The sequence below is a fragment of the Canis aureus genome, chromosome 20 (genome assembly GCF_053574225.1).
Source record: "Canis aureus isolate CA01 chromosome 20, VMU_Caureus_v.1.0, whole genome shotgun sequence".
Classification (NCBI taxonomy): Eukaryota; Metazoa; Chordata; class Mammalia; order Carnivora; family Canidae; genus Canis; species Canis aureus.
In genome coordinates, this window is record NC_135630.1 from 714,556 (window position 1) to 727,603 (window position 13,048).

Genomic DNA, 13,048 nt, shown 5'->3' on the forward strand with positions numbered 1-13,048 from the left:
AGTGGCTTGGGCAGTTGAGTCAGCTTTGTTGTTGGCCCAGGACACCGGGTCCATGGAGGATTGATGTCCATGGCAGTGGACAATGGCTACTTCAGTGGGAAGGCTGAGGGCCTCTAGTAGTTTTGAAATGAGGGGCCCATAGATTATGGGGCTTCCCTTGGTTGTAAGAAACCTTTGCTCTTGCCAGAGGACAGAATGTGTATGTGTGATGATGGAGGCACATTTGGAGTCCGTGTATATGGTAGCTCATTGCCCTTTGGACAGGCGAAGAGCCCTGGTGAGGGCTCTAAGTTCTGCCTTCCGAGAGCTTGTCCCGAGGAGGGGGGAACTGCCTCTAGGATGGCATCTAGGGTAACGATGGCCTATGCTGCGTGTCTCTGGCCACAAAGAGAATTTGGTCAGGGTTAGGGAAGGGCTGATTCTAAAGTCCTGGATGTGGAGGGGGCAGCTCTTCCAGGAGTTGAGAGCAGGAATGGGAGGGTTCTGGGTTAGTAGAGGGGGTAAGTAGGAGGGTAGCCGGACTTAGCCGAGGAGAAGCTGATAGATAGATGTCAGGATTTTCGATGAAAAGGAGCTGGGCAGGAAGGGATTGTAAGGAAGGAGTGTGAGGAGGAGAACCCATCCAGGCTGCAAGAGAGGAGTGGGGCAGTCCGTGGAATAGAGGAGGTGCCATCAGTTCCCATCACGGCTACTGGAGAGGGGAAGCTGGCCCCCGAGTAGGAAGGCACAATGGAGTCAGTCGCCCCCGTGCCCAACAGGAAAGAGATGGGCTTCCCTGCTACCTGGAGCAGGACCCTGGGCTTGGCCTGGCTTAGGGGGTGTCTGAGTCTGGGCCCCGTCAGTCATCATCCAATCCGAGTAGTTGAAAGGCTGGACTTCCCGGCTCAGGGTTTCCTCTGTGTGGAGGCGCCAAGGATCCCCCGAGACCCAGCAGGCGGATTTCCAGTGGCGCATCGTTCCACATTGAGGGAATTGCCGCGTTGGCTCCTTGGGATTGGGACATTGACGGGCCCATTGTCCCTCGGTGCCACATCTGAAGCAAGCCCCAGGTGGGATTCGGTTGGTTCCCCCTTTCTGCGGGCTCCTGGAGCCCGCCGGCCGCAGGGCTGCCACCGACGCTTGGGTCTGGAGTTGGACCTTCTGCTGGAGCCTGGCCTGCCTCTTAAGTTCAGCCACTTCCTCTCGGGTGTTAAGGACTTTAAATGCCATTTTCACCAGGTCGGGAATGGGAGTTTGAGGACCCTCCTTGGTCTTCTTTAGTTTTCTATGGATATCGGAGGAGGACTGATAAACCACTGCAGTGGTAATCCATTTTAGCGCATCTGTAAGGACCAGTAGGGGGGATTGAGGTGAGACTCTGGAACAGTCTGCGTGGGGAGGGGAAAAACCTGACTCATGATGCTGGGAGTGGCACGCACACGGAGATTTTCTTACCATTTAAGTTTCATGGCAGAAGTCTCTCTTTTTATTCAGGTCTGATTCATAAAACACAAACCAGTACATAAATTTCTCATGAGAAACTTTGCATGAAGTGGTACAAAGAAAGAGGTCTTACAGGTGTTTCTTCCACAAGTTCTGAAGTTCTGCGTTTTCAAGTGTGACCTTTGGTGGTTGATTTTTCTTCTGTTTTCCTTATGAGGAGAACATTTTTAAAGGAGACTGCATGATTCAGAGCTGTTTTATGAAAGTTCCTTAAGAACGAAAAAATGAAAAGAAGGAAACCATTTCCTGTAGCTTCACTCTGAGGGACACAACCCCTCTGTCTCTGGCTTGTGACGCTTCCACGGCACACTCCTGCAAGGATGGGAGCTTGCTGTCTTCTCGCTGGTCTGGGGCGGGATTAGGGATGACCCACGGTTGAATCTGACAGCGGGAAAGCTCTCGTAAGCCCTGGTTTTAATCTGGTTCTGAGTTCAACTGTGGAGTCGTACCGAAACCCAGGTTTTGTTCTCAGCTTTGTTCTGGGGGTTCACTAGCTCATGACAGAGGTCAGGAACTGGGTGAGCAGTAAGGAAGCCGTCTCTGTTGGAAGAAAAGCGTCTTTACGATCTCCTATCTATGGGCTCATTTTCTAACTTACGAAGCACCGTCAGGAAGTCTTGTGGGCTCTCAACCTTAATTCCGTTTTTACGTAAGAACGACTTTTGCTCTGAACTCCCAGAAGAATAACAGGACGTTTGGAATTTCTGTTTAGATTTGCATAGTGTTGCTGCTTTAAAAGCAATTTTTAGTCCTTTACTTGGCCTAATGGTTTTCTATTTTTTCTTACATATGCAAATGAATTACAATATAGGAATGCAGTTGACATCCAATCATAATGATCATTTGTTAGTTAAAGGCTATTTCAGTCTATAACACTTTGATCCCTAGGAATTTAGCTGTGGTTTTATGAGTTTTCCCGTATGATTGCCCACAAATTTTTATGTTGACTAAAATTGTAAGTGGTTTAAACTGTTCAAACAAATTACTTAGCAATTAAACCCCCAGCAAAATTGTAATTCATTTTAAATTAAGCACAGAGATTTGGTGCTCTTTCTGAGCAAAACAACGGGACATAACGGTGAAATATGGAAATTCGGTATTTTGCGTGAACTGTTTCCGACAGGACAAAAACATTCCCAGCACTGGGCATAGCAAAGCCTTCCACTAATGTGAATTAATTTTGTAGCAAAGGATCACTTGGGAGGATTCCTGCTTTTGAGTTTTATCCAGGTTTCATTCTTTGAAGCACCCTTTCCATAAACTTGTGTTTTATTCCTAATTTGTCGTACTTCACCTTTTGATATTTAAACAACTCACATGCAGCTAACTGAAGTCACGGTAGTATTCGCTTCTATATCAGGTTATCACCTGCTATGTTGAGAATTGCAAAGCCAGAGCACATTACAAAGAGTCAGTTGGACTTTGATACCCAAAATTGCATTTACGAGGTTCACACTCCTTTGTGTTTCACCAGATAGAGACAGCAACAGTGTTCTCATGTAATGTGTGCTTCAGCCTCTGTGCCAGAACTTATAGTGTCTGGATTTTAATATGTGTGTTGATCTGTTAACCAAAGTTGTTTTGTTTTGTTTTGTTTTGTTTTGTTTTTTGTCCACAGAGGCATGGACACCTGCTTCTGGTGAGTCTTTACGCTGAATATACATACTCAGTTGTCGGTATGTATGTATGTCACTTTGAGGTTCTCTCTCATCAGTGTTACCATTCTTGACAAAAAAAAGTCTTTGTGTTTGATATCCTTTCTCGTTTGTTAGCCAGGGTCTACCAAAACCATTACTTTTTGATGACACTTCAGTTTTGGCCCAGAATGTCACAGTCTGTATTGAATCTCTCATTTCATTGATCCCTCATGGTTTTTTTTTTTAATTTTTATTTATTTATGATAGTTACAGAGAGAGAGAGAGGCAGAGACACAGGCAGAGGGAGAAGCAGGCTCCATGCACCGGGAGCCCGATGTGGGACTCGATCCCGGGTCTCCAGGATCGCGCCCTGGGCCAAAGGCAGGCGCTAAACCGCTGCGCCACCCAGGGATCCCTCCCTCATGGTTTTTAATTAACTTTAGCAGCATTCGAAGATTTTCTTTCACTAAGGGGAGTCAGAGGAATCAGAGTCTTTCTCTACATTTTTAAAGTCATTCCATAAAAATATTCCTGTGACGTAACCTGAACTCAAAATGCATTTCGTCAAAAGGGAGAATTAATCCAGTTTGATGAGCAAGTTCTGAATTCGATATGCTTTGTTTAATACTTGGTCCCGGTGCTACGCGTACCATCTTTCTGTTGTAGTTTTGTGTTCCCGTGCTAATTTTGCATATGTCCTTGCTCAGGAGTCTGGGGATTAGACTGCATTCTATCCCTGTTTATGTCAGCTGGTATTTTCATTATTTTCATCTTGCTTGCTTTCAGATTTTCCCCTCCTTCCCCAACTTTTCCAATTGTTGAGGTCTTTTATTTTTTTTCTTGCCTGCTTTCTGGGAATTTTGTTTAAGGGAAATGAACCTCTTGCTTCTTACAGTTTATGTTTTCCTAGCCATCTTATGGCCTTCCTCATTACTTAATTTTTTTAGGAAGATGAGCAGTTCAAAAAACACAACGTGAATATATGTTTTTGTTACTGTGATAGGGAAAAATCTTTATCATTTCTTGTCAAAAGCATTCTTCAACCCAGAGCATTTTACATACTAAAATGAATCTGTTGCCTATACGGAATGGAAGCCTAGTGTAGCAGTGAATGTTTCCCTCACAAATACAGTTTTTTATTGATTGCTAGCCATTTTGATTTCATTTATTAATGACTTTGTCACTGATCAGAAAACTCTGACATAGTATTTCTGTTTACTACTTTGGGAAAAGAATAATTAGGACCATTATTCATAACTCCAATATAGCTTGTTAATTTTCAAGTTCATCGTACCAGAATATGCGCATGCGTGTGTGTTTGCAATGGTATTGATGTTTCAGCGTGTCTTCCTAAAAATTCACAATGTCTGTAGATAGATAGCTATTTCAACATTTTGTGAGGTCTTAGTTTTCTTTGTTCTTTTATTAAAATAACAGCAAGTAAATAGCCCATACTTTTGGTTGTGTCCTATAAGAATTTCTGCTTGGACTACTTGGAAAGAATAATGCTAGTGTTATATGAATTTTGTCTTAATCATCAATTATCAATTATTTTTTATCTATTTTTATCTTGAGTATGATAAATGATCATGGAGTCAAAAACTGTTTAGTTTAAACATACAATGTTCTTCGGTCGATAGTTTATGAGATTCATTTCATAGAACTGTCTTTATGTTTCCATTTTGTGCTCAGTGTCCTTTTGTAGAAATCCAGATTGACTACTTTACACTGTGCATATATTTAGAGCATCATAAATGTGGGCCATCAAAATGATAATTTCATGGTATCGGTGAAACTCTGGATAGAATTTTCTTTCCTATCATCTATCAGAGTTTTAATTTGTTAACTTTACATGTCCTAAGTGTACTCAGTTATATCCTGAACCTGAAAGGTCGTTGAATATATGACACCTATAAGTACATACCTATCAAAACTGTAATTAAGATGCATTTTGCCATTTTGACCAAAATGTCATAACAGCAGAGGCACGCCTAAGTCTCTTAGTGGGTTTGTGCTTGATGTCATTGAGAGCAGTATAGTCGAGAATAACCCACTACTGGTCCCTGAGCCTCACATGAAAACACGTTCTGTACCAGAGGGTGGAGTACCTTTCACTTCTTCTCGATACCTCTTTTATTTTTTTAAAGATTTTTATTTATTTATTTATTCATAGAGACAGAGACAGAGACAGAGAGAGAGAGAGAGAGAGAGAGAGGCAGAGACACAGGCAGAGGGAGAAGCAGGCTCCATTCAGAGAGCCCAACGTGGGACTCGATCCAGGGTCTCCAGGATCATGCCCTGGGCTGCAGGAGGCGCTAAACCGCTGCACCACCGGGGCTGCCCTCCATACCTCTTCTATTGGTGCTACTCACTGCAGAAATGACAGAATGAGCATGGGACTACTCTGTAGGCACAGTGAACATTTCCCAAAGTCTTCAAAGTGCACAGTCCCTTCAGGGTAGTAGACTAGCACATGACCTTGCTAGAAGTTTTTCTTCTTTAAAAATAAAGCCCTTTGTTTTTTTTCTCATTTCATGTCAGAATCTCTTTAAAAAAAAAGACATTTTACTTTGGAAAGAACTTTTCAGATAAATGATCGTTAAAAATGCAATCAGTATATAGAAGTGCAAAAAGTAAACGGAATTGCAGATCTCGTCACTCAGAGGCAGCTCCTGTTAGCTCTTGCTGATGTCTCTCACTGGTCACGTGTTCTCGTGCATATTTAGAAATGTACATATAGGATTTTGTATAAAGGAGAATCTGTTGATCATGATGTTTTGCAGCATGCTCTGTCTCCTCCATATATCATAGACATCATTGCATATATTTTATAGATAACAGATTTACATTATAATTTAATGACCTCACAATCTGTTGTTTATCCATATCATGATACTGCAATTTCACGCTACTTTAATTTATATTTCTAAATATTTACTGTGAAAACAATGCTATGTGTAAATCTTTCCTAACTTATTATTTTCCTTGTTTAAGCTTGAGAGCTGGTGCTAAAGCATCCATCTCTCGTTCCCTCTGACCCATCTTCCGCTTCATGTTTCCACCAAACGTGGTAGTTGCTTTACTGTGTATACGTGAGGAATGGAGAAGATTGTCATTTTTATATTAAAGTAAACCCATATTTTATGTAGCCAGTTACAAAAATGTGAGATTTCAAAGAAATGTCTAATTTTCTTTGCATCAGCTCAGTTCTAAAGTTCTGTAACTCGTTCCCTCTTTCCTTTCATTAACAATACTTTGACAGAAAACATTGAGAAATATTCTGAGTGTTTGAAATATCAAATACTGATTATCCAGTGGGGAAAAAGGAGTAATACTTAATATACTCCGATTTCACCTTTATATGTCTGTTGGCTTTGATGTAAACACATGGTGTCAGACTCTTGATGTTTTAGGAGAGCTTTAATAATTAAGTTTATAGTAAATTGTCATATCAGGATTAGTGATAAATACAGTAGCCCATGTTCTGACCTAGGGTTAGTGGTCAGCCAGCTGCTGGTAGAAGTTTTTACTTCGCAATGCGTAGGCATCCTAAAGTATCTCATGGTATCATGACATCTGTAATTCAGGCATGAAAAATAAGGAATGGATGTGAGAATCCAGTGTTTAAAAATAACGTTTGAGGCTTTCTTGGTCTTGGTGGGTGATAGCTATGTGAGCACAGCCCAGTTTTCCCACCTGCAGAAGTCTTACAAAAGTACTGTTCATGCTCCATCCTCCAAACCCCATAGTCAAATGCTTTCCCCGAATCTCGAGCTAAACTGCATGAGTGGGAGCTCTCGGTGCTCCCTTGGTCTTGTGGAGCCACTGTAAGGCTTTAATATGCACGCGGTTGTCGTGGCTTGTTCCTCCTGGCAGTTTTGCCTGTTGTGGAAATAATCCTCTTCTTCTGGCCTGTGGCTTGTAAGTGCGCTGCTGCCTGCCCACTTCTGGAAGAGGAGACTTGTACCCTTCGACTCCCTACACGAGAAGACCTGCTGACACATTCAGAATAGGGCTGTGGGGCTTCTCTTTTTATAGAACCGAACGTGACAAAATTCACTTTGTTTTGTTAAGGAAGGAAGGATGCATATAGATTCCTTTGCGGCAGAAAAATATTTCCCATATAGAGATTAACACCTTTCAAATTGATTTTCTGAAATGTCTTATGTGGTTTCTTTGACATCTTCGATTTTATCAGAGATGTTTAAAGGGCAGAGTTTATGGGTGACGGGCACTGAGGGGGGCACTTGAGGGGATGAGCACTGGGTGTTATTCTGTATGTTGGCAAAGTGAACACCAATAAAAAATACATTTATTATAAACAAAAAAAAGAAAAACTTAAAAAAATAAATAAATTCTGCTTCTGAAACTAAAAAAATAAAAAATAAAAAAAATAAAAATAAAGGGCAGAGTTTAAGCAATGGGTCAGTTTTAACCAGAAAAATGTAGGATCTTCTTCTGAAAAAAGAAAGTTCAGTATTTCAACTTTGGTCTATGTATACGTTCTAAGAACCAGGGAAGCTGTGTTGTGTTACCTTGGGCCTGTGTGTGTCAGTCGGCAGTAAATGACCGAGATCATGTGGTTTTCATCAATATTAATACTTGCTGGGGCACCGTTTCTAAAAGGTCAGGAATGACGGAGCAAAACATTTTCCCGAGAATGCTTTATAAGACGCCTTGAAAACATGAAGCAATTTAACCCACTTGATAGATAGTCCGTGGCTTCTGAGGTAAGGCTGCATGTCCAGAGCGTAGGGCATTGGCAGGAGTACGGAGCAGCAGGGCCGCAGTGTGTGCGCGCCCCTTTCGGGGCTGGGGGGCCTGGAGCCGGGGGGCCGGGGCCGGCTGAGGATGTGGCTTGGCCTGCATTGCACACCTTCCATTGTGGTCCTCCTTTCTCTTATGTGGAGAACACTTCTTTGCACACTCGAGTTATTTGTCAATCATCACACATGTGTAGACTGGTCTAGCGATTTTCTGGTAGGAGTTTGTTTTCATACTTAGGCCCTCGGTTTTTATTGAGTCACCATCAGCAGTGATTCGAAAAAATCCTCTCTGTATTTGCAGGGTTGGAGATTTGTTTGAAATCTGACCATCCAATAAGTCGTTCTCTGCATGCCGTGTGACAAATGTGTAGCGTTACCAGCAAAGATCATATTAATTCCTTTAATTAATGCGTGACTTGAGAAGTCTCGGATTAATCAGCACATGACTTGTGGTTATTCGTACCCTTGTGGGAGTTTTTTGCCACCAAATGCAAATACCAGGCTAAAAATACTGCTTTGTTTGTAGATGGAGCGAATATTCATCGCAATAGTCCTGTACATCTAAGAAAACAGAAAGTAATTAAAATGTTGATCACTATAGTAAATCTCTGCAACGGCTGCTTGTTTGTATTTCACATGGGCTCACATTTCTGAGAAGTTAGCTCTTACACAACAACCTACCATGATTATCTGATATCCTCCAGAAGGTTAGCTGGGTTGTTTCCTATATTACTTAGGAAAAACTTTCTTTTCACAATCCAAAATGTCAGCATCAATTTAAAGTGTAACACTAAGCATGTGCTTGCTCTCTGAATATTATTCTCCAGCCACCCTGCCGAGGATCTGGCCGTGACACTTTGAGGAGCTCATCGATCCTCACTGTTCACGGCACTTTGCCTGAACACCCGGACTGCCGGGGCACCTCTGGATCCAGCTACCGTTGTTTCCGTGACCCAAGGTGCGCTGACCGTAGCAATTTACATTATGTGCGCAAATTAAAAGTTACCTTGCAACAGCAGTTTACTTTAAAAAAAGGCCTCGTTTTCCCCCATGTTAAAGTTCTGTTATGTTATAGGAGTTGCATTTTTGTATGATGCAAGGATCTTTTTGTAGGACATAGTCACCTGCCATGATGAAGATAGGTTTCTTTTTTCTTTTCATTTGGGCTTAGATCGGAATCTCCATAAGGAAAATTATCTTCTCTTTCATCATCTTGTGCTATATGGGAAAAAAATATATATATATATGCTATTGATTGCATGTTTTAAATTTAATTACATTTTTTACCAGATTTAAGTCTAAAATAATTGAACTTGTCATATATTGCTGAAAATCTTTTTTCTGCTCCTAAATTCTCCACTTGAACTGTCACAGTGGTCTGATTTATCCTGTCCGGTTTATAGTTGTAGTGATAGAGAGAAATACCTACTCGACATTTTCAATGCAAATTGTTTTAGTTGCAGAATGCAGCATAAACATATGTTAAATCTAGCATTATCTGAGTTTTGGATACCATAAGTAACTTTTGTTTTCCTCACAACTTTTTATTTCTGCGATGAGGGAAGGAAAATAGAAAACTTCCTATCATTAACATTGTATGATCCTCTAGGGTAGAGACCTGACTTTGGCTGTTCAACCAAAGTTTTACTGTTCGGGTTTGAACAGTGTTAACTGGGAAACGGCCACCCCATTAAAGAGTGTTCCCCCCAGTATTGGTAGAGACAAAGTAAAGTCAGATACACGCTGTATCTGTTATTTTTGTTGGAACTTACTATTGTTCTTCAGTTTCTGATTGTTCATTATTTTAAGACATATGTGAGCCTTGTGCAAGTACATTGAAGTGTCGTGCTCTTTTGGTGAGAAAATCTTTTGTATTTATCAGAGAGCACATGGATACATACAGTGTATAAGATTTTTCTGTTTCTGACGCATTTTCTTCCCCTAGAGATGTAGAGCTTTCAGAGTCATGAACAGTTTTCATCCTGATTTGTAATGATCTGTTTGTCCATAGATAGGAAAATGTTATGAAATAATACTAAATATTCCTAAGTAAGATTATACCCTGTAGAGATCAAAGCCCAACATGCATGCAGTTAGATTTTTGTCATATTCTGGAGCAGTGAGTATGCATGGTGTACGGTGGCCATAAGCACATGTATTCCGTGTCGGCTGTCTCTTACCTCGGTCTACTTATGTTTTCAGTAGCATGGCTAATGTTCATTATAAAAATCTTGATCTTATCTCTGAAAGTCTGCAATAAATGTAAACTTTCAAGTGTTTGACAGTGGCACGATACGCCAGGCTGGAAAGCTCATTTGACTAATAGGTCGTTGGCCTACTCTTAATTCAGCCTTTTGTCCATCCAGCTGCGTGACCTTGTGTGCATTCCTTTAAATCTCTGTCTGTCGTCTGTACACGCGTGGGATTCCGAGGGAGCTGGAGCTGGGGTCGCAGCCCCTGAGTTCCCTGTGTTCCACAGCAGCTGTACTTGCTTGAACAAACCTCCTTGACTCTCCGAGCCTGGTTTCGTGGTCTGAACCCCTGATGTGATCAGATGTAGACTATCGTGAGGATCAATTGAGGCAATAAATGGAAAGCCCTGTGAGGGGCTTGTGGTGAGGAAAGCTCTGTGTAGGCTTATTAATCTCTAGTACCTGACTTTGAACAACACCATTACTTCCTGATGAAGTACTTCATCAGTACTTCCTAATGGCCAACCTGATGGCCGATGCAGCGTCGGCCAAGTTATTTAACCTCTTACGCTCCATTCACTCAACTACAAATATGGAAAATTACTCTTTCTTCCAGAATTCTCCTAAGGAGTGAACTACATGAGGTTAAGTATGTAACATGTCACAGCAGAGTGATGTCAGGTCTTCCTGTCCTGTCACTGGGTATCACCTCTGCCTCGTGCATTTTCATCTAGTGAAAGCTTCCTGAGGCCCAGCCTCATTTTAAGTCCTGGGAGAGAGTGATGAGCAAGACAAGGACTCTGTATTTCTGGAGATGACTTCCTTGTGGGGTCTCAGGAAATAGAGGAGTGAGCCAATCAGTAATTTCAGAAAGCAGTGGGTACTATGGAGGAATGATGTTGGGTGACAGGCAAGGAAGTGACGAGGGGTGGGGGGGAGTCATGGCAGAGGTTAGCATTGCAGATAGATCTGTTGCAGAAGGCAGCCCCAGAGGGTTTTGTAAAGACTTTTCTTTGAGATAGTTGTAGACTCCCATGCAGTTGTAAGAAATGACACAAAATATTACCATGCAGAGTACCATAATACACACATAACCAAACTAAAAGTCCGAGCATTCTTTCTGAGGCATTTAGAGTAGAATCTTGAATTATGAGAGGGGTTATGTCAAAGAGCATTCCAGGTGGAGGGAATACAGAGGTGCCAATTCTGAAGTGGGAAGACATTGGGACGTTGGCTTCACTGAGCAGGGCCACTGTGGCTGTGACCCTTGCATGAGGGAACGAGGGCTTTATGAAAGGTTGAGCAGCCACTCTGTCTTGCAGGGCCATGACGGTGGTGGTGCGACACTTGTGTTCTTTGTGCAAGCAATCACACTAGTTGTGCTTCAGCAGAGTGCTCAAGATCTCCCTCCATAATTTGTCAAAACTATCACCCCCTCCCCATTTTTAAGTTGGACCTCAAACATTTTCATCTCAAGCATCAATAGTACAGGATGGGGTTTTCTACAAGTGTATGGGAAAAGTTGACCTTGTAAAAGTATTTTGTATCTCACTATTGAATATGTATCCAATAGAACGTTACTACCATGATAATTTGATGCTCACTATCATCCCTTTGAACTTTACCTGACTGAGCTCTCTCTTTTCACTGTCAGAACAATTATATTTGCTTTTCTTCTTGAACTCCTGTCTCTGTCATTTCCTCCATAGATTTTATTTTATGGGTTTTATAATGGGAAGATGTTTTAATAAGTATTCTGTCATTTTTCTGTGTGTATGTGTGTACATATACAGACTGGTATATATACACATGGAAGTAAGGTTTCTAAAGTTTTAGTGTCTTTGGCTACAGTATTCTAAGTGTGAAAATCGGTCAGAAAGAATTGTTATTATAAATAGTACTGATGCACAATTGATATAAACGGCAAAATTAATAGTATGATTGGTAATTTTTAAACATGAAATATAATGCCATTGGGATGCCTCTCTTAGCAAGATGGAGAGAGAGTTTATAAAATTTCAGTTCATGTACCCATGAATGAATACTATGACCAGGGTGATGTAAAGTCTGGTGGAAATTAATAGTAAACATAAATGATATGCTGTGGGGCTTCGAAATGACGTTTGAATGATTATTAGGTATGTTGTTTGTATATTATATATGTTTATAGTATGTCATTACAGTCGATGAATTACACTGTTTTAGAAGTTCATGTAATGTTAACAAGGGCATGCTAGGAATGAATAAGCAGGAAGGTGCTTACCTTCCTGATGAGGGGGTAGATATATGTCCTTAGTAAAAATTTATAGTACCCAATATTCTTTGTGTAAAAACTTAATGATACTGTTCCTCTAAGTTTGAATAAATGTTTAAGAAAAGATATATCTTATGTTATATAATATTGAACATATATATGTGGTTTTTATATATATATGTGTGTGTGTGTGTGTGTGTATATATATATATATATATATATATCAGTTCTGAGAAATGATTCTTTTACTGACTTAAAATTGGTCTACTGGAAATTCATGTAGCATCTTTCACCTCTTCCTCCTTGAAATATCACAGAAAATACATAACTGAGACCGAGGCATGTGTGAGTGGGCGGGCTCTGGCTCCTGACTCAGCATTGTGACTTTGTAGATAGGGTGTGTGAATTATTTCCCAGGATTATTTTCTTCTTTTTTTTTAAAGCAAAACCTGAGGTAATTCCATGCTTAGAGACAGTATAGATCTTTCCCGTGAGCTTTCTGCCTCAGTGAGTTGAGTTTCCACTGTCTCCAGCCTTTCTTTCCTGTTCTCTTTGTGCGTGGCTCCCAGTCAGCTTGACGTCCTTCCCTGATGATCCTTCGGGATTGAGGAGGCAGGATCTATCAGCAGGAACCGCCACCCCTCTCACGATCCCATCGTCACTGTCCCTGAATTCAGGACAGATGAATTTAGGCTAGGTGGCGTGTGTCTGATGTCA

The 13,048-nt window shown here is 41.2% G+C and overlaps 1 long non-coding RNA gene across 4 annotated transcripts in view; it reads left to right on the forward strand.

Annotated features, from left to right (window-relative positions):
- Positions 1-13,048, forward strand: part of LOC144291393 (uncharacterized) — a 90,151-nt gene that overhangs the window by 17,208 nt on the left and 59,895 nt on the right. For 2 of the 4 annotated variants that reach the window (XR_013358652.1, XR_013358653.1), the window contains one exon: positions 3,101-3,121. The exons of the other annotated variants lie outside the window; for them this stretch is intronic. This is a non-coding gene — a long non-coding RNA (uncharacterized LOC144291393). The remainder of the gene's footprint in view (positions 1-3,100; positions 3,122-13,048) is intronic. 4 annotated transcript variants of the gene reach the window in all.